A 21,740-nucleotide genomic window follows, 5' to 3' on the forward strand; every position below is an offset into this window, starting at 1 on the left:
AATACTTGGCAAATAGCTAGTGCTCAATAAATGTTTGAGAAATGAGAGAATGAATAACATTTATAAACTTACCATACATTTTCTTAGTAATTGTTCTATTTTTTCTTCACATTAAGTATGAATAAAGAAATGTTGTTTATCAAAATAACAATATGTATTCTCATCAACAGCAAGTTATTTACAGAGTTGGCCTTTTCTAATAATGTTTTATGTGCACAGCTATATAAGAGGTTATCAAAAGAGACTTGTGACCTCTAGAGTCCAAAGATAAAATTATTGAAGTCCATGAACACCCTTAATTTTGTATGGATTATTTTTACATTTTTCCAGTGAAAAGACCTATAGATTTTTAAAATAATTTCAAAACTCCCTAATGTTCAAATGATTAAGAAACACTGATTATATTATTCTTACATTTAATGTCAGGTTATATAATTATGAATAAGTAAAGTATTCAAATACATGTTGTGTTTATATCTGAGCTCCAATTTTGTGAAAGAGAAATGGAAATAGAAGGAGAGATTGAGCATAATGGAGGAAAAATTATATACTCAGTTTTAAAGCCACTACCCACCCAGTTCCAGCAATTTCTTTCTTTATTGAGGTACCCAAATTAGATTGAACAGTTAGCTTTTATTGGTTTGTTCACTTTCTTTGTTTTAGAAGAAGACATGGGGGAGGGGATAGTTTTTCTCCTCAATTTCTAAAATGTGAACAGAAACAAGCTGACAGATATGCATGAAAAAATATAAACTTTAGGCTAAACATCTGTTTTTTTTGTCACTTTCATGTCAGTTTGAAGTACTTATGTTCTAAGCATTTATAAGCAGCTCCAAGCCGTGGTAGTGCTTATGCCCACCCAGTACGAAAGTAGGCCTCAACAATGCACCTTGAAGGAGCCCTCCTTTGATTTTAAGCAGACAAATGTCAAATCCAGTATTTGCTTAGATATTTGTAAAAAAGAACTCAAAGACAATAAAAACTAAAAAGGAAAAAGTTAAACTATTCTTTCCCGATTTCATGATCTTTCTATAGAAAATATTAAGAGTCCAACCACAACAACGAAAAGGTGTTAGAACTAAGAATAACTTCAGGATATGAAATCAACAAACAAAAATCAGTAGTATATTTATACAAAAGAAGGAATTATCTGAAAAAGGAGATTCTAAAAGTGTCATTTCCAATAGCTTAAACACTAAAATGATTAGTAATAAATTTAAGCAAGAAGTAAAATCTATGCACTAAAAATATAAAACAATGATGACAGAAATTGAAGGAGATGTATATAAAAGGAAAGACAATTCATTTGTGGATCAGAAGAATTGAAATCATTAGTGTTCTTACTAACCAAAGCTATCTACAGTTTCAATGCAATCTCTATCTAAATTCCAATGCTATTTGTATAGAAATAGAAAAAAAATCTAGAGTTTGTATGAAATCACAGAAGACTCAGAATGGCCATAGTAATCTCTTGGAAAAATAAAAAGAGGCTGGAGGCATCACACTGCCTGATTTCAAAATAATTTATTTTGGTATTCTATTAATAAGATGAAGAATCTTTAAAATAATTTCGAGCTTTATTTTACATGGTTTGGGTAATATCTTACTCATTGTCAAGGCATACTTCTCCTCTATGTATCATCTACAATCCCTAAATCAAACATCAAACAATCTGTGTGATGATTAATTTAAATTGTCAACTTGATTAAATTAAGAGATGACTAAGATTCAGAGGGTGTGTCAGTGAGGGTATTTCTAGGAATGATTGGCATGTGGAACAGAAAACTAAGGAAGAGACCCACCCCAAGTGTGGGCAGCACAGTCTAGTAAATTTGAGGCCTGAATGGAACAAAATGTAAGAAGAACAGAAAAGCATCAGTAGATACAAGTTCTTTTCTTCTTTAGCAGATGCTTTAATTGCTGTTGCAGTTACATGAGAGCATCAGACTTTAGATTTTTCCTTCTTCCAAAGTGGTCTCTGACCAGTGACTCTCCAAAGATTTTATTGGCCTTCAGGCCCAGACTGGAGTCTGCATTGTTGATCTCTCTGTTCTGAAACTTCAGCTTCTTGGACTGAGCAGCTACTTATTCTTTCAGCTCTTCAGCCAGCAGATGGCCATTGTGGGACTATCAAGATTCTGGTACTGTAAGAGACATATTTTAAATCTAATTAAATAAATAAATGCATATTTAAAGTAGTGAAATGCTAGTTTTCTCCAAGTGAAGCAAGACTGTCAGTGAATTTGCCAATCTCTGTAGGTTAGAAGAAAATTTATTGAGACAGAAACAATAAAATAAAATCCTGGGTATTAAGGCTTATCTTCTGATATCAACTATAAATTCATTTTAAATAGTCTCCATAAAGTGCAACACATAAATTAACTAATTAATTAATGAAAGAAACTGAATAAGATATAAATAAAAGGAAAGGTATTTTTGTCTCAGAGTTTCAATACTGCATGAATTCCAAATCACACTTGGCTAGAGATAGTCTGTTAGTTCTTAAGAGAAATCAATAATACTCTTTGGAAGAAAAAATATGTAACTTTCTTTTTTTTTTTTTTTAACCAAAACCTGAGCACAAATCTTCCTTCTAGAAGGACAGAAGTCTCATAGTCCCAGAATGATTCAAAGAGTGACACACAAATAAAGGGACACAAAAGAGATAGGAAAGTTGGCAGGAGCTGACTATGTTCCCACTTGAACAGGAAAGAAAATGGGCATTTCTACCTGGCCTGATTTCTGGAAGAGTTCAATGTGATCATTTCTCTCCATTCTCTAAAAGCAAACTACTATTTTGTAGCTTATTGTCTATAAAAGGAATATATTTCAATCCACAGAATGAAACACAAATATCACTTTACCATAATATATATTTTGATGATCTTGAATGGTTTTGCTTTTCAATTTCAAAGAATTTTAAACAGCAAATATTTAACTAAATTTTAAATGCATTTATATCAGTAAGAACAGGAACTTGCTTGCATTTCCAAGTGCATGTTAGACAAGGCTGTAGGTACTGTTACTCAAGGTCTCTACTGCCCTGTGGGCAGGTCTGCTGTGACCATTGTCATCCATGAGGCATTAAGTTAAAGTCAATTATCGGAAGCCTGTAATCAGAACAAAGACCCAAAGGAAGAAGCTTCAGATTTCGGGTCCTCTTAGAACAGGGGAAATGGCTTTGTCACCACCTTGCATATTTGGGTGTAGAAGATGGAAAGCAGGAGGAACAAAGTGTTCATGAGTTACAAACCCATTTTAAATATAGCTAACAGAGATGTGCAGCTCCTCTTTCCTTCCTTCTTCCCATCAGTTCAGTTCATTTCATGGAGCACTCTGACAGTGCCTTATCAATATTCCTACTTTCACCTGCAGCCTCTGCTGCCAGATCTCTAAAAGCTACACCTTCATACTGTGAGATTTTCCCCAAATCCTGAAAAGCTGTTCTGCCCATGCAAGATGAGTATGTTGAGGAATTACATGCCCCAAGGCCTGATTGGCGGTCCTGTCTATATATTTAGTATATAAATGTCCCAGTTCTATCACTCCTCTGTTGGTATAATGTGGACATAGATAATTTCCACTGTGTTTAGAATATCTCTTAAAGACCAAACCCTAGCTAATTACAGTGGTAGATGGCTAAAACCATTGTTTGGGGGTTTCTTTGAATCATTTTTGTTCATTTACTTATGAGTATTTTCTTCACAAATCAAATAAATGTTTTGAGTTTTAATTCTATTTGAGGATGTATTTCCAGGAAATCATAAACAAAATGTATTAAATACCTACTATGTTTCTTTTACTAAGTAAGGTTCAGGATTAAGAGCTCAAAAACATTCAAAGGTGAGGCAGGAAAAAATTTAATAACAGATAAAATGGAAAACTTAATAAATAAGACACTGTGTGTCCTATTTAAGGGTGCATTTTGTATTAAGCCCCTGTCAGTTATTTCATGCCAGTCACTGCTGCCAAGTCTGGTTTCTCAAGCAAACTTAGAAAATCTAGAAATGTGAGTATTGTCAATTAATTAAAAAATATTTATTTTTCATGTAGTACTTCTTTGGCCAACAAAACTTATCTGTTGACCATATTTGGCCTACAGATTGCAAGTTTGCCAATTCTGTGGTAGAAATTGAAGATGAATATCGTGGCCATTTATATTAAATTGTTGCAACTTACAAGGGCTTACAGAAATCCAAGCAGATAGCTGTTAATCTGAGTGAAAGTGATAAATGAGAGATATGCAAAAATCAAAATAATTTGAAAGGACAAAGATTTTCTGATCAGGGATGATGGGGAAAGAAGTTCTAGATGAGTAAACATTAGAAAAATCTTCATGGAAAAGTTATGTTTTCCATGAACAACTTCCAGTTGACTACATTCCTCAGCTAATTCTAGCTACAGAAAGCTCAAAACTCGAAAACTGGACTTGACCCAGTATCCTCAAAGGATAGCATTTCCGAAGCCTAACCTAATTTGGGGAACTAGCATGTGCTGCATCTGTATCTAGAAGGTTCATGATGTGGATCTGTGTATTAAAGGCTCTGAGAAGTCCCACAAGAGAGAATCTTGTTTGCCTTTATTTTCCCTATCATCTTTTCCTGCTATCAGTATCCTCTTCTGTGTGGAACAACCTTTAAGAACACTGAGAATTGATGTTGTAGGGTTACCTGAGGCTCTAACAGAAGTTCCAAAAATGGGGGGATATAATAACTAATCTACTTCAAGTCTAACTTTAAATATTAATAAGTATACCCATAACACTTTATAGAGCTCTAAATCTACAAAAAGTAGTGTACTAGAGTTCTTCAGTGAAATAGAACTAACATGATATGATATATTGATTAGATTAGATGAGTAGATGAAAGACACAATTATGAAGATTTACACAATCATGAAGGCTGATAAGGCCTACCATGTGCCATCTGAATGTTGGAAACATGAAAAATCTGATGGTTTCGTTTGAAGAATTAAGAACTGAGCCAGAAAGTCAATGGTATAGATCCCAGTGTAAGAATGAGGGTCTGAGAATCAACAGTACCAAGTGTAGGAGAAGGTGGATGGATGTCTAAGTTCTGTTAGCCAGAAGTAATTCAGTGTTCCTCTATCTTTTTTTTTTTTTTCTATTCAGACCCTGAAAAGATTAGTTGTTTAGCAGGCTTATCTATTTCATTTAGTGTACCAGTTCCAAGGCTAATCTGCTCTGCAACCACCCTCAGAGATACAACAAAACAATTATCTTTTACAATATATCTGGTTATGCTGTGGCTGATTTCAAGTTGACACATTAGATTAACCATCACATTATAGTATAATAAACCTAGATCAGTATACATCTCTATAGGATAAGCTTGGATGCATGAGTATGTGGGTCCCAAGGCCACTGTGCTTAAAACTAACCTGACCGCCTTCATCCACAGTGTTCCTCATCTGGCAGTGGTTTCTAGAAGGTGGTTCCTGTGGCCTGGTATGTAAGGAAGCTAGTGTCAACAGGACTCTGAAGCCCTAAGCCATGTGTGGGCAATGGAGAAAGTAATCCCTTATCTGGAATTCTCCTTTGAACACAACACTTTCATGCTAGCATTTGAAAGAAGAGCTGAATATTCTTGGTAACTTAAATGAATTCCTGGACAAGACCATGTACTAGGATTTAGACTAGTGTTTACACAAAACAAATGAATTGCTTGTGACTCAAATGAGAAAACATCATTAGAAATCTTTTCATAAGTGTCATAATGATCAGACATGGCTGACCTCATACTATGACAATAAGCATATTTCCTTCTCAATGTGCTTACATGACCATAGTGACCATAGTGGGAGAAGAAATTTCAAAGCATGGAAATAATAACATCACAGCCATAATGACTACTCTCAATACATGATCACACTGGTCTTCACCAGGTAAGAGGCAGAAAATATTTTCTTCTAGATAAAATAATTACATATTTATATTCTAGATTCTATATCAGATAATATATGCATATAGTGTATATATGTACCCATGTGTGCTTGTGTGTGTGTGTATATATGTTAGGTATATGTATAATCATCAGTTATACATACACCAATGATCAATGTGTATTTGGGGGTTCTGTTGTGCTCCTTTATATCACCAGGACCTTTTTGTATCTTCAGTTGATGGTTCACAAAAGCATTACTATTGATCAAGAACTCATTTCCCAATGAAATGAGTGATTTAAAGTTAATTAATATAAACTCAGGTTCAGGTGTTAGTCTCAGAAATGGTTTTGTATCAGTGACAATCATAGATTCTTGTCAAAACCAGGACTTCTAGCTTTTTTCTTTCTGGGAGGAATGGATAGCTATGAAACAAACCTCATAATTCCATTTTGTACCACCTGCTGATCATTGTTATGCTTAACCATCATAAGTTAGTCAATCACAATAGAATAGGAAAAGAAAAAAAAATGATGTAAAAGAGTTTTTGAAAACACACAACTGCAGAGTTAAGGACACAATTCAAAATTATTTATAAGGCCATAGCTGTTGTTTATAATTTTTCTTTTTCACTATTCATTTTGTATTTTCTTGACTTTTGGTCAATCTTAGCTTCATTGGGTTCTTTGCTCATCAGAGCTTTCCTGACCTTCATTTGTAAGGTAGGATATAAGTGAGGGAATTTGAAATTCAGCTCCCATTGGGCATCTCTCTCATGTGCTATAGAACTTTGCTCTTGCAATTGTCCCTTCCCGTTCCAGTGTGAACATTTCTTTCCCTCAATCTCAGCACACTGCCCCATCTATCTGCCTTTTACTGGAACTTTTCCATCAACATGGTAAATTTCTTTAAATTTTTCCATTTCAAAAATATGAACCTACTTGATCCCTCACCCACAGAACTGTTGCACATATTCTTTATAACAAAACTCCTCAGAAAAAGTGTCTACACTTGCTGTCTCACTCTCCATTTAACCTGCTACCATAAAGCTTATCCAATGTTGTGATGGTTAATTTTAGATGTCAAGTTGACTACAACATGGGGTGCCCAGATTAAACATTGCTTCTGGGTGTGTCTATGAAGTGCTTCCAGATACTCTAGTATTTGAATTCATGCATTCAGGAAAGCAGATGCTGCTACCCACATGAGTTGGCCTCATCCAGTCTTTTGATGGCCTGAATGAAAGAAAAAAGGCAAAAGAAGGAAAAAAATTATTCTTTTTGATTCCAGGCTGCCAGATTGAGCTGAGATTTTGGTCTCTTCCTGCACTTAGTATAGGTTTTATACCACCAGCTGCCCTCTTCTATAGCTTTTGGACTAGGATTAGAATAATTCCACCAAGTTTCTGAGATCTCCAGTTTACAGATGGCAGATCATGGAACTTCTCAGCCTCTGTAACTGTGTGAGCCAATTCCTCATAAGGAATCAATTCCACTAGCTCTCATATCCAGCATATATTTCATATTAGATTATTGCAAATTTTATCTCTGTATATCAAAATTTCAGATTGTATTAATTGAAGCATTGTTTTCTTAGGCTCTGAGGGTGGAGTGCACATCGGTACTGAAATACTAATAGTTTTCTGCCTGAGGTGAAATACATGTATTGATATGCTCATTTTAAAAAACTTTATACCTTCAATAATTTTGTGTGAGTATTGGACTCTGGGCATTTTATCACAGCTAGAAGTACTAGAATTGAGAAGAGATCAAGGGATCAAGACAAAGTTATGCAAGAGAGGAACATTTCTTACTAAGTAGAAGCTGAGTCATTTTGTTTTGGACAAAAGCACATTATTTTTTGTTTAAAAATTCACATTTCCCAAATATAATTTTTATAGGTCTTTATGATTTTTTACATGTGTGACTTTTTTGCTGGATATCAGCTGGTTTTGTTTAATATATGCAAAGTTCAATAATGTGCATTCCTTGAAAATTTGACCAGAAATAGTGCCTTCAAAATAAATACAAAAATAACATGAAATATTAAAATCATCAGTGACTTTAGAAATGGAGACCTTCACTTTCTCATTCAACAAGTATTATATGGCTGCCTCCAGTTTAATGAGCACTGTTAAAATGGCACCAGGATTCTGGAAATAAATTTTTAAGAATCTCAACGGCTTACTCCCTCATGTTATATAGTTTACAACTTGGAACAAAATATAAATAAAATGGTATGAAAATCCAACAATTATTTTCCTTCACAATGTATATATACTATGCTAATTCACTTACAAATAGTGTATTTTAGTAAAAGTGATTTATATTTTTTTGCAAATATTAGTAGGAAAAGGTATAAAGAAGAAAAAGGAAGAAAAAGAATTGATAAACTAAACATGAAAATTATTTAGTTAATTAATTAATTTAAAATTCTAGACTTAAAATCCCAGCACCTGGAAATAACTAGGTAATAACTGATGCTGTCACTGTATATCAATATGTAGGTAGAAATTGTTTCATAAAAGTTGAAATTTATAATGATGAATATCTAATTCTTTCTCTTCTAGATGTTAAGAATTTTTAAAAAATATAACATAAATATAGAAAAGTATAAAAATTCTTAAGGTATAACTGGATCCGTTTTTCCAATGTAGACACAAACAAAATCACTGTGTAGATTATGAACTTGAACTTGAGTGAACATACAACTTTTATCATAGAATTTTTTTTATTAAATTTTAAACTTAAGATAAATAGGAATCACACAGCATATACTTATCTGACCCTTAGTCCTTAAACACTTTATTTGTAAGAGTTTCCCTATTATTTTATGTAATAAGATTTTGTTCATTATTGCCACTATACAGTATTCCATCAAATGTTTAAACAACAACTTATTAATTAATTTTTGTGTGTGCTGATTCCAGTTTCATGCAACTATAAGTAAATATGCCATAAGCATTCTCGTTCATGAGTTTCTGGTAAAACTATATTTTTGTTGGAAATTGTTTATATATACCAACCTACATCTGCAAGAATCAGATACTAATGATCATATATGTCAATATTTCTATAAATAGTTTCTATCTACATAACTACACGTAATTACATATATATGTCCATATTGACAACCACACCTGAATACAAATATATCTATATATATGCATGTAGTCTTTGGTGTCATAAGGTATAATTACAGTCAACTCTAGAAGACAATGCTAAAGAGTTTAAGGAACAGTTTGCAGAGTATAAACTCCCACCAATAATGCATAAGAATTCCTCTTGTATCATTATTTGGTGAAACTTTGTTGTCTTTAGCCTTTTAGATTGTAGCCATTTTATTGTGAATTTTGGGTGGCATATAAATGTTGGTTTAATTTTCTAATGATTTATGAATTTGAGTACCCTTTAGTAAATTTATTGAGAGATAGATATACCCTTTAGTAAACTACCAGTTCAAATCTTTAATTTTTTTTCTATTGGGTTGGCTTTTTTTAATGTTTTTGAGAAACTTTCGTATATCCTGTATACAGTTTGTTCTTTTTCTTTTCTGCTATTAATATACTATTAATTTTAACAGAATGTAATTTTGGTATACTTTAATTTTTATATTGTCCTGCATGGTGAGTACTTCTTGTATTCTGTTTAAAAAATCTTTGACTCTACCAAACTATAAAAGTGTTCTTCTTTGTTTTCTTCTTATTAATGTTTTATTATAGCTTATATATGTATGTTCTTCTGGAATTTATTTTTGGTACAGGGTGAAGTAGAGGATTAAAGTTGTTTTACCAATATCAGACTGGACCCAAACCACTTATTTTAAAAGATTATTACATTTCTATACTGCACTGAAGTTTTGCTGATGTTGAAAATATATACATATACTTGTAAAAGTATCTCAACATCTTATTAGTATGAATTTATAATAGATCTTAATATTTGTTAATGTAAATTTTTAACATCAGTCATTATTTTCTTCATGTTTATCATGACATATTTGATGTTTTATTTGTTCATAAATCTTTAGCCATTTTGCCATTCTCCATTGGGGAAAAATATCAAACAATATCCACAAAACAAACAAAAAACTGCTAAGATTTTGGTTAAAATTGTATTAATTTATGGATTATTTTGACATGTATTTATTAATAAATACTTTTATTAACTATTCTTTATTGATTCTTATTGATACCTATGAACCCAATAGTCCATATTATAAACTGTTGATTTAATTGTTCTTTAAATTCTCCTACTGAGGGCTAGGGTTGTAGGCCAGTGTGGTAGGGCACTTGCCTAGCACATGTAAGGCACTGGGGTTGATCTTTACCACCCCATAATAAATAAATAAATAAATAAACAAAATAAATTCCCATAGTGATAGCTTGCAGATTGAAAATATAGATTTTGCTGATCTTTTCCTAGGTTTATTCCCTTGGTACTACTATAATTTATATAACTTTCAAAAAAACTTTTCTCACAATCTTTGTCAATATTTTTTTTTTAGAGAGAGAGAGAGAGAGAGATAGAGAATTTTTTTCAGCTTTCGGTGGACACAACATCTTTATTTTATTTTTATGTGGTGATGAGGATCCAACCCAGCGCCCCGCGCATGCCAGGCGAGCTCATTACCGCTTGAGCCACATCCCCAGCCCTGACAATCTTTGTCAATATTTTTAAAAAGCAATTTATTTATTGACCTCGTTGCCATACATTTTATTATATTGTCTTGACAATTCTAATAGTGTAGCTATAGTTCATTTGGGTTTCCTGGGTATAAAATTTAATATTGTACATGAACATTTTTTTCCATTTCCAATTTTGCTACCTTTTAAAGAGGTTTTCACCTTATTGGTAAAATGCTAAATACAGATCATGACACTTGTCATCTTTATCTTGCTTCTGATCTCAAAAAATATTTTCAATATTTCATTATGATGAATGGTGCACCTTCTAAATTTTTTAGGTTCATTTATTAACTCCATTTACTCTTGCTCTTTCTTTATTCTCCTAATTTTGATTTGAGACATATGAGCAGCCTGGATTTGTGTTATATCTTCCCAGCCTCACTCTGGCTCAACACTGTCGCTGTGTTTAACTTCTTATACCTTTATTTTCCTTCTCTGCTTTGTTTTCACAATTCTTCCAGACACACTGAGAAGACAGCAGATTGAAGGATCATTCTACCAGAATCAGGAGATGTCCCTCATGTTGTGAATTAGCATTCACAACTATATGAGGCAGCAGTGTTTGTGACTGTGTTTGCTTGCTTTAGCCTAATTGGTTTGTTTTTGGTAATAATAGTGGATTTGTCCTCTAACTTTTCTGCTATTGGATGATGTATTTTGGCTCCTTAAAATCTCTTTTGGAGAAATTGCCTCCAAGTTTGTCCCACCTCCTGCAGTTCTCCAATTTTTCACTTTTCATCCTCACTCTGCCATCAGTATTGAGTCCTGCTAGGAGAAGAAAATTCCTAAGACTTTTTACTTTCAACCCTCTGATGTCACTCTTCCAGGGCATTTCAGGAGCTGATCATGACAATATCAGAAATATTGGTTCATGTCATTAAGTTACTCGAAAAGATATGGATCAACTCTTCAGAGAACATTCATACAGGCAGAGAGTAAAATGTTACTAATTTGAAGAAAGCAAGTCAATTTTTCATTGTATCAAGTTCGCCCTTTTCAAATTTTCTTACCCAAATATTTATACGGCTAAGGTTTCACTCATAGGGGATGTGAGGGGGGGAAAGTGAACTGATCCAAGTAGATTATGTTGGCAGCAGCAGGGTTCTGCGGATTTGTGCAACTGCAAATAGATCTGTGCAACCATAGACAAACACACAGAGCAAAGGGAGATTGGAGAATTATTCTACATGAATCTGGAGATCAGTCCCCCAGAAGAACACACTCATCTGGCATACACAACAATGTAAGAATAAAAGTGTTAGCGATTTTGTTTATTTCCATCAGTTTGATTGGCTTTAGTTTTTGGTAATATTTCTAGAAAATTCAACCAACACATCTTGAGCCCAGATCTCATGTTTTGCAGACAAGTCTAGAGTTCTTGAATAATGACATTTTGACCATGTACTGTAGTTTCATTACCAACTAAGAATGAGTGCAGTTCCCGGGTAATGGAAAAGTTAGGAAAAGCTTCAGGTTGCTGTTCTCACTAAAGAATTTTTGATAGTAACCCTTAATAGAAAAGGAGTTGTTACAGATTTTTTACAAGCTACATGGTTTCATGTGTGCATCAGGTTTGAATACTTCATACAATTCTCAATATCATTGAGAGGCTCAAAGAGAAAAATAAGTCTTTATGTGCAACATAGAATCACTGAAACCCCATTCTGCAGATGATGTGAAATGCTTTCCTAGCTGAGTCCTCTACTTCATCATCATATAAAGATGATAGAATAACCTGTCAATAATGACTGCAATCACTCTTATTAAGTAAATAAGAATGGGATTTTTTCCCACAAAGTTATTTGCAGAAAATTGTGAAGAACAGGCAACTATCATTTGAATTTCAATGTCCAATTTCAACTAAAAAAGGAGATGATGATTAATCTCAATCGATGTGGTTGAATTATCCCCATGTTGATACATTTTCACCTTCTCATTTGATTTTGTTTCTGGTTTTGGGGATTGAATCCAAGACTTTTTAATATACTGAGCAAAGGCTTTTCCAATAAATTATGTTCTCAGCCCTCTTTTTTATTCTTATTTATTTATTTATTTATTTACTTTTGTATTGGGGATTGAACCAGGGGCATTTAACCACTGAGCCGCATCACAAGCCCTTTTTTGTATTTTATTTAAAGACAAGGTCTCACTGAGTAGCTTAGGGCCTTCCCAAGTTGCTGAGGCTGGCTTTGAACTTGGGATCCTCCTGCCTCAGCTTCCTGAGCTGCTAGGATTACAGTCGTGCACCACCACACTCAGCTTGAGTCTCTTAATGTTTAAGCTACTGGTTTTGGCCCAGACATTTTTTTAAGTATTTCTTTCATTTGTTACTAGAAGGAGTGTACATCTAATTTGCTTTTTATTTATTGTCCCACTTGGTGAAATTTTAATAATTCTCCCTTTTACTATCTCTAATTCCATTTTAAGTTATCTCCAAATTTGAAGATATTGTATGATCATTCTACTTTCTGTTAAGAGGTTTTGTTGTTGATGTTGTTGTTGTTGTTTTCTCAGTATACTCCAAGGATGAGAGTCCAGGGCTGCCACTCTAACATGAACACTTAAGCATCTATGTTTTCTGCTCTCAAGAGTGTTCTCTACCATGATAGCTGTGTTCTCTCCAGTAGAGCAGTGTTCTGCCCTGCGTGTCCTGATAACAAGTGGAAGATTTTAAACCACTTCCAAATGCACGCATGAACCATAGCCACCATGAACATAAGTGGTAGTAATCCTCAGAGGGGAATGGGGCACATGCGGTTTCCAGCCTTGACATCTGTATGTATACACTTTCCTCTGCCTGGGAATGAATCTGGCATTTCTTATTCATCTTTAAGCCCATCATATGTATGGCCACTTTTCACCCTCCCTTAAGTATCCTTCCTAGACTTTAGATGGAGATAAGATAAAAGATGGCAGCTCTTGATTGGCTCTCAACACTCAGAGATTAATGGCACAGAACAGACCAGGGAGTGGGTGTTCAGGTAGACACATGGAGGTATTTCCACAAATTATGGGAGAAAATGTTACTTTTCCCATAATTTATGATTGTCTACCATACATTAATTCTTGTAACTGTAACCACTGTAATATATGTTTTTTATATTAGGGATATTAGAGTCAGCTTTCAAACTGAAGGAAACGTCTGGGATTGGACAGTGCAATTTCTCTATACAAAGGGAGGAAGGCTGACAGGGATGCAAAGCCATCCTGAAGTTTTAGAGTTGATAGGGAAAAACAGATGTCCAGACTTTCAACCTAGGCTATTTATATATTCATCTTTATTTTCCTTCTGAAAAGCAAAGCATAAATATCTAGGATATTAATGTTTTCTACTCTTCAGGATATTACCCCCAACATCAGACAGAACAGTTCTTAACAGAAAGGACAATAAAGTCTAAGAGAAATTAAAATACTTGAAAAGCACTACACCTGGGTCAAGACATGCCAGGCTGCTGGGTTTCACCAGGTGCTTTATGGGGACCAATAATCTTCATAATAACTCAGTGACCAGAAGAGGGGTGGAAGGGGCATCTGTTTGTCAAATTTCATTTCTTCATCCTCAAAATAATTATAATAATTAATGATTATTAAGCAATTCTTACTTGCCAGGAAGTGCATGGAAATTCATAATCTCTGATCCTCAGGAAAAGAAACAGGTAACTTGCTACACCAGTGTCCTATGGTTGCCATAACTGACAAAACTAGAAGACTTAAAACAAGAGACATATTTTATTTCTCATTTCTAAAATCCTGAAACTTGAAATCAGGTTTCCACAGGATCACACTCTTTCAGCTCTAGGAAAATTCTGCCCCTGTCTCCTAGCTGCCTGCATTTTCCAGCAATTTTTGGCTCCCTTAGCTTAAGAGTTGCATCCTTCCAGCCTGGTGGCCATTTTCTCTCTGTGTTTTCACATGTAATGTCTCTCTGTGCATGTCTATAAAAATACCTCATAGTGGATTAGAGCACATACCAATAACCCGAATTACCTTCATAACCTCTGTAAAGAGTCTATTTCCAAATCCACTCATCGCCTGATAATCACTTTTATGGGACACGATGCCATCCATAACCCCAGCCTGGGGATAGTAAGCTACCAAGTATGAGACCAATAGTCTAATCCAGTCTGGCTCACTTGAACAGATGCTATAGAACTATAACATTTTGAGTGCTTGTGATTATTTTTAACAAACTGCTCTAGAAAGTAGAAAACAATGTGAGAGGATTGATGGTTTAGCCAACATTTCTCACTCCTCATAGATTTCCTCAACCTCAACTACTTCTCACATTTCGCAGATTTCATATCCTAAGCACAAATATAAAAGGCTATCTCTCCATGTTTATTTCTCTGAATAATGTCCTGAGTTCCCCCAAAGAATCCCATATTAAAAACATTGTGCATGGACAAAAATATAAATAGGTTTGTTCCAACCACTCTCTCATTCATCCCAATAACCTAGAATCTTCCTCCTACATTTCTCTGATCCACAAAATGCCCTTCCAGGTTTCCAGACATAATTTTACTTTTGGAGGGCTTAAGGTATTTGTAAAACCTTCAAACAACTTCTAATTTCTTCCTTGTCAATATTACAGATGCAACTATTTAAAAATAAAGTGTAGTTTTAATTTGTATTTCCTATGTACATATATGAATATTCCACAGTGAACTTTCACATCATGTACAACCACAAGACTGGGAAATTAATTAGAATAAGATATACTCCATGTTTGTATAAATATGTCAAGATAGGTGCTACTGTCATGTATAAGTAAAAATAACAAATCAAAAATAGTTAAACAAATAAAGTGGTTGAACATAGATATCAACTGAGGCATCTCTACACTGAGAAACTTGATCCTCTTTCTATTAGAACTGTGGTTTCCTAGATGTCTTCAGTAGCATCCAGTAGCCCAAGGGATTCTTTAGATAAGAGGGAGATCGTAAGGGCAGTTTTGAACAGACATAGATTCATGGTGGTGACACTCAATCACTTAAAAGTAGTTCTTCATCTACCTCTTGTCCATAAATGTCAGAAACAGGGTCCCTTTGTTGGAGATGTTTCAACATTTGTACCCATTTTCTTCCATTGTCCTAGATACTTGTGTCATTTGTGCATACATATTATAAGTAGCTCACATGTTTTCAGTAGTGTGTTTCAGTTCTGTGTAAGGAATAAACAAATAATCATTTACTAATTGTAAATGCAAAAATTGGAAACTAATTTACGTGTTTTTGAAATTTTGAGCTGGTTAGATTCACCCATGTGTAAAATGTCCTTTAATTCATGTTTATCTGCACAGCCTTTCTCGAGTGCGAAAGGGGGATGCAGTTACTATGCCTATGACCAGGATTTCAGTATCACCAATTGGAGCATGAACACATTGTGGAACTTGTACGTTTGATCTTTGATCCCAGAAATCAAAGTTGAAATTGTATTGATTTGTGCTATTGGAACCTAGGCTTATAGAATGAAGAAAAGTTTTATTCCATTATTTTAGCAGCTTTTATAGCTAGATTTATTGTCAGAAGAAGTTGAAACTCTGAAGCCATACTCTTCTATTCCACTATAGTTATACAATCAGGAAATCTAACACTTCAGAAGATAGACATCTACTTTTCTGTTAGTCAGCTTTTCATCATATAATAAAATGCCCAATATAAAACATATAAAGAGCAAAAATAGTCTGTATCACAGTTTTGAAAGTTCTAATTCATGATCAGTTTACCCCCACTGTTTTAGCCCATAGCAAGGCAGTACAATCTGGTGGTAGCATGTAGTTGAATAAAACCCACTCATCCCAAGGGCAGAAGGAAGCCCCAGGAGTTCAGGTTGCAAAACCCCCTGTGGAGGCATGAATAACCTACAGACCCCTCACACATCTCTTCTGTGAAACGTTCTGCCACATCCTAATAGGGCCACCCTTGCCCTTAACATGTGGGCCACTGGGGAAATTTCAAGATCCAAACTATAGTGATTTCTGTTCTATTAACAAATTTCTAGAGTCATGGGAATTAAAGACTTCCCATAGAAAAATAATTTTGCTAAGGTTAGAGGGAGATGAGAGACTGAATTAGCCACCTGTAGGGAAAACACATTTTTCAGAGGATAGTGAAGTCCTCAAATCTGAGAATATCAACTAGAAGCACTGTGGAAATGATTCTCATTTTCTCTTCAATGTTTATGAGATATTCTACGCCTGAGCTGAGGAGAAGTTCTGCCCATTTCTTTATAGAGTCCCATGAATTATTTTTGGCCTGTATTCAGAAGAATTGGTGGAATCCATCTTTCTATTCCTTATCCTTTCCAAAATTAGACTTTCACTTGAAGAGTCCTTAAAGTATTCTATTTACTTGTGTATTTACAAAATAAAAAAGTGAAGAATACAAAGGACAGTAAATTTTAAGACAGTTTCAGGTGTTTTCTTTTTAAAAATCCTATCAGGAAATACTGATGCACAGAGAGAGGGACAGGTTGACCAATATTTTACAACCAAGAGTACAAGAGTCTAAATTGAAACCCAGTTTTTACTCAGAATTGATCTTCTTAGCCATTTTGAATTTTTGTGTCTATATGATAGCAAAGTAGCAATAAATAGTCTCTACAGAATGTCAACTAGATTTAGGTAGACAATTTGAATAGTCACTCTAAGTGACATGAAATACACATATATATTTATACAACAGAATATATGTCAAAAGCAAATGCCCTGGACTTTCTTCTCCCTTTCTTCTAATGACTAGCATAAAACAATCTATAAAACTCACGCAGTAAGTACTTCATCGATTACTTATGTAAAGCAATTAGTTATCATCTATTCATTTGTTTTTTCAAGATTTGCTTATTCATCTGATTTCTCATGCAGCCCTTTGGATGCAAAAAGGATCTGCAAGCAGTTCGTGGCCTCACCACACTGCACAGCACACCTTCCTAAGGGAAGAGCAGAGGCCGAGGTACAGCCCAAACCCCACTATGAACAGTACACCCCTAAGGCTCTGAGTCACCAGAAGCTTGTGTCTTCCTTATTCTCCATTTTCACAATTTCTTCTGATGCAGAATCTGCTCCAAAAAGTTTGAAGCTGGCATTCACCTCACTACCAGGAAGTTACTGCCAAAGGGTAAACTGTGACAAGCAAAACCTTCCTAAGGATTCTACCCTTCCATGCACCCTTACCAACACCACTCCACCACGATGAGCATTCTCCACCCTCTTGCCCAGGAGGATGCTCCCACTCCTCCCCCCCAAAGTTAACATAATTCCACATATGCTCATGCCTATTGTCTCACCTGGCATGTATTTCTCTCTCCCCTCTCTAATTAAATTCTAATCACTCGTTATTCAGCATAAAACTCAACATTATTGCTTGTTCCTATGCTTCACCCATCTGTTCCTGCCCACAACATATCATCTCTCTAAGTCTTTTTATTAGCATTTGTTTCAGCAATTAATTATTCATAGGGCCTTTTTACCTCCAACCATGCAGTTTTCTCTAGTATGTAGAGGTTATCTCCTAAGGTCAACAAAGACTTCCTATCATATATTCTCAAAATTCTATCTATCTCTTTGTGTATCAAAAAGGGCCTATGGAACATCTACTCAATTGAATTTTTCCTGTCAATAAGGTTATCAATTCAGGAACTAAGACTATATACAGAACTATGATAGTTAGAAATTCTGTACATTTAATGAAAACTTAATAAACACTTTGTATATTTAGACATGACTGAAAATCTGAATTAACGAACAGTGGTCTGTTAGTAGTAGTTCAATGTGAAACACTCTGTAGCACAATCCAGTCTGCTTACTTCAATCAAAACTCCACAGGGTAAAAGTACAAGAATCAAATAAATGCTACAGGGCCCTCCAAACTCAAAACTAAAATTAAAATGCTCTTCAATTGTCACCAACACTTTTCCATCTTCAGTGTGGTTTGGGCTGTCTCAGGAGTTCAAATGCAATAGGCAGCTCTTTCTTGGATGCCAGAATATGTGAATTAGATTGGCTATGTACTAAAAATGTTGTGTGTGTGATGAAACTTATTTAACAGTGAGCCTGTTTTGATAATGCTTGGTTTCTACACACCCTATCAGGTCATGATACATTATTTCATTTAATCTTTAACAGTAATATGAGACCTGCATTTACAGCTAAGGAAATAAACTAAGAGAACTTAAGGAACTTGCCCCAAATCACACAGCAGATAGGAGTCAAAGTAAGAATTGGAAGTGAAGCCCCTGTGAAACAAAAGTCCACGTTCTGGACATTTTCCACAGATTTTCACTTAGCCCATTAAATGAAACGTGTATACAAAATATTCAGGCCTTAGAGAGATTGGTATTGTCATGGAAATAAGAGAATTCAAGAAAGAACACAGGCTTTGCAGTTGGATTGCTGAGGTTCTTATCATTGACTCATTCTATGATTTAGGACAACATACCTCACCACATGAAGGCAATGATACCTTGTACACAAAATGAAGGCAATGATACCTACCTTATTATGTGGTCACAGATATTAATGAGATACTACATATAAAATCTTTTGGAGAGTGCTCAGAAAAGTAAATTCTAGATTTAATATTTGTCATTATAAAATATTATTTCATTGTTTTTAAAGTTCATTTCTCCACAATGTATTGCCTTGAAGTTAATAAGTTCACATATGAAAAAGAAACATTATTTCAATTAAGATTTCTATGTTGCTTTGTTTTACATAATACCAACTTCGTTTATCAAAGTCTTTCTTAAGGACACCGAGTCCCTTTCATGAAACATAAATTTGTTGAATTAAAAATTGCATGATGCATTTATTTCTTGCACTTTAGAAGTCTTGTTAACAAGGTCAGGGCCTAAGCTGACATGATAAAGATTTGGGCCTACTTTATCTTCTATTGGGCGTAAGGTCTCTGGTCTAATTCCTAGGTTCTTGATCCACTTTGAGTTAAGTTTTGTGCATGGTGAGATAGGGGTTTAGTTTCATTTTGCTACATATGGATTTCCAGTTTTCCCAGCACAATTTGTTGAAGAGGCTATCTTTTCTCCAATGTACGTTTTGGATGCCTTTGTCTAGTATGAGATAACTGTGTTTATGTGGTTTTGTCTCTTTGTCTTCTATTCTGTACCATTGGTCTACATGTCTATTCTGGTGCCAATACCATGCTGTTTTTGTTAGTTTAGCTTTATAGTGTAGTTTATTGTGATGTCTCCTGCTTCACTCTTCTTGCTAATTATTGCTTTGGCTAATGAATTTCATGATTTTTTTTCTACTTCTGTAGGAAATGACGTTGGGATTTTAATTGGAATCACATTGAATCTGTAAAGTGCTTTGGGGGTAGTAGGCCATTTTGACAATACTGATTCTGCTTATCCAAGCGCATGGGAGATCTTTCCATCTTCTAAGGTCTTCTTCAATTTCTGTCTTTAGTGTTCTCTATTTTACAATATGGAGGTCTTTCACCTCTCTTGTTAGATTGATTCCCAAGGTTTTCAAGGTTTTTTTTGTTTAGTTTTGTTTTTTGTTTTTTGAGACTATTGTAAATGCGGTAATTTTCCCAGTTTGTCTTTCAGAAGATTCATCACTGATGTATAGAAATTCATGATTTATGGGTATTGATTATGTATCCTGCTATTTTGATGAATTCATTTATTAATTCTAGAATTTTTTAATTGATTTTTTTGTTTCCTCTATAGAATCGTGTTGTCAACAAATAATGATAGTTTGACTTCTTATTTTCCTATTTGTATTCCTTTAATTTCCTTCATCTGTCTAATTGTTCTAGGTAGCATTTCAAGGACTAAGTTGAATAGAAGTGGTAAAAGAGGGTGTCCCTCTCGTTCCAGTTTTAGAGGGAATACCTCCAATTTTTCTCCATTTAGAATGATGTTGGCCTTGGGTTTACCACTCATAGCTTTTACAATGTTGAGATATGTTCCTTCTATCCCTAGTTCCTCTAATGTTTTGAACATAAGGGGGCTGTATTTTGTATTTGTTGCATTCAAATTTTGTATTTGCTGTATTCAAATGCTTTCTCTGAATCAATTGGTATAATCATATAATTCTTATCTTTAATTCTATTGATGTGAGGAATTACATTTATTGATTTCTGTATGCTGAACCAACCTTACCTCCCTGGAATAAACCCCATTAGATCATGGTGCACAATTTTTAAAATATGCTTTTGTATGCAATCTGCCAAAATTTTATTGAGAATTTTTGCATCTATGTTCATCAGGGATATTGGTCTGGAATTTTCTTTCGTTGATGTGTCTCTGTCTAGTTTTGGTATCAGGATGATACTAGCCTTGTTGAATGAGTTTGGAAGAGTTCTCTCCTTTTCTGTTTCATGGAATAATTTGAGGAGTATTGGTACTAATTCTTCTTTGTAGGTCTCATTGAACTCGACTGAGAATCTACCTAGTCCGGACTTTTCTTAGTTGTTAGGTTTTGGATGATGTCTTCTATTTCCTTACTTGAGATTGATCTCTTTAAATTGTGTATGGCCTCCTGGTTCAGTTTGGGTAGATCATATGCCCCTAGAAATTTTTCAGTGTCTTCAAGCTCTTCTAATTAATGCAGTATAATTTTCAAAATAGTTTCTTATTCTCTTCTGTATTTCAATAGTATCTGTCATGATATTTCCATTTTCATCATTAATTTTAGTAATTTAAGTTTTCTCTCTCCTTCTTGTCATTAGGGTGGCTAAGGATTTGTCAATTCTACGTATTTTTTCAAAGAACCAGATTTTGTTTTGTCATTTTTAAAATCATGTCTTTGGTTTCAAATTCGTTGATTTCAGCCCTGATTTGAATTATTTCCTGTCTACTACTACTTTTGGTGCTGATTCTAGGGCTTTGAGATGTAATGTCAGGTTGTTTATATAACTGATTAGAACTAATACAAAAAAAAGAAGGGGTGGTTTCCTGCTGTATCAACAAAACCCAAAGAAATATTGTAATGCATTTGCAATTTCAGAATTCTGTTCCTTACTAAATATTTCATCTTAAGTCACCTTTCTCTGGCCCCCATTAGTTTAATGCCCATATTCTCCCTCAGACTTGATGTCAATAGTCCTCCTAAATGAGGGGCTATTCTATTGAAATCCACACATAGTGCCTAGCAAAATAGACACTCTGTAAGTGTTCACTGAATAAAGAG

Source organism: Marmota flaviventris, chromosome 7 (assembly GCF_047511675.1).
Source record: "Marmota flaviventris isolate mMarFla1 chromosome 7, mMarFla1.hap1, whole genome shotgun sequence".
NCBI lineage: Eukaryota > Metazoa > Chordata > Mammalia > Rodentia > Sciuridae > Marmota > Marmota flaviventris.